Source organism: Mytilinidion resinicola (assembly GCF_010093595.1).
Source record: "Mytilinidion resinicola strain CBS 304.34 unplaced genomic scaffold BDZ99scaffold_2, whole genome shotgun sequence".
NCBI lineage: Eukaryota > Fungi > Ascomycota > Dothideomycetes > Mytilinidiales > Mytilinidiaceae > Mytilinidion > Mytilinidion resinicola.
This window is the reverse complement of record NW_022985438.1, coordinates 480,545-482,249: the sequence shown is the minus strand read 5'-3', so window position 1 is coordinate 482,249 and position 1,705 is coordinate 480,545.

The window sequence follows — 1,705 nt, the reverse complement described above, 5'->3', positions numbered from 1 at the left end:
AAAATAGGCGGTCCTGGCGGTGGAACTGTCGGCGTGCGTCCTGTAGGTATACCTGTAGGTCTAGCTGCCGCACCCGTGCCCGTAGCAATCTCAAATCTTGATGGCTCTCGCTGCGTATTGTTGTACGTATGATGGCCTCTCCTCGCAATAGTAGGCCGGCCGCGCCGGCGCTCAACAACAGCAGGATCCTCTACATCCTCAAAAGGCCCAAAAGGAATAGCTAGCTGATGTCCTCCTGGCCGAACAAACCACCAATAGTAATCTATCTCTTCCGGTTGTATATAGAGCACCGGATCTAGCCAATTTGCAAGCGCTCGGTGTAGAGGATTATACAGTTTGTGCGCACACGGAATGCCATAGATAGACTCAAACGTTTAAGTATAATTAAGTGGGTTGTATTCATTTAATTTGGCCTTTTAGAGCTGCTTCTTAAGGAGAACAAGCGCCTGCGGCGTCACCTTTTAATATAGGTTACGGAATTCGGGTTCTTTAACATCATGCGGAGTATAGGCGTGATATTTAGCCATCTTATCTTCGAACTTAGACCTGGAGTTAAGGATAAGGTTCTGTATATTAAGGAGAACGTCGAATAGATGGCCAGTTAACACCTGAAGGAAGCCCTTAAGTAGGCCGTGCAAGCCCTCGTTTCGCGATGTAACTCTGTGAGAAATCGAATCAGCATTATACATCTCTGCTACTTCCTTGTTTCTCAGTTATTCTTTAAGCTATACTCTTGTCCTCTTCAGCGCTGCCTGTTCAGCACGTACGTAGACCCTGTGCAAAGTTTAGGCATCAAATTCAGATATCTTAGTGTTAAGAAAAATCACTTACGTAGTACTAAAGTGCCGCACCTTACGGGTGTAGCAGGTGGCCCAATTCCACCTGCATAGCCACCACTTATTCTCCATATACATCACCAGGTTAGGGCGCTCCTCGTAGTCGTTAAGTAGCTTCTTCCAAGCCTTATTGAATTAAGCCATAACTTCCAGCTTCATCGTGGCGGTCCAACGGGTAAGGAACTGCCCCCTTTTCTCCTGTTCCTTCTTCTGAATAGCTTCCTTCTCTTCATCTGATGTAGGCGCAGGTGGCGCGCTGCCTGCGGCGTGCGTAGGTTCCTCCTTGTACACCTCAGCCAGTTTGGTGACGATATTCTTTTCAATGTGCCATACACAGAGGAGGCGCGCGACCGTAGGCCATCGTTGACGTAGTGCGTTCCTTAGAGCTTGTTCTTTATCCGTTAAGAAAACGCGTGGAACAAGAGAATAGCGCTCAAAGAGCTCGAAGAGCTGCAGTACTGCCCAGTCGTAGTTCGCCTCCTTCTCTTTTGGCAGGAAACAATAGGCAATTTCGAAGTTGTTGCTAGTACACGTGACGCCGGTAATATGCAGGAAGGGCATACCGAATCTATTGGTTTTGTAGGTGCAATCCAATAGAATAACGTCGTGATTAGCCCGTAGGATCTCGATAGAATCCGGATGGGCAAAGAAGAGGTGTTCAATTCGGTTCTGCTCATCTTTTGTGAAGTTGTATACGTACTTCCTATCACGGCCGTCAGGTGCCGGGAATGTAGAGGTTTCTAACGTATGGAGGAGCGCCTGGATAGGCGTGAGGCCGCCGAGAAGCTCGTTCCTATACCGGGTGCGCTCATTGGTGATGTCGTGCGCCGTGATAGTAACCCCTTTCTTCAACAGCTTTGTATACGTCT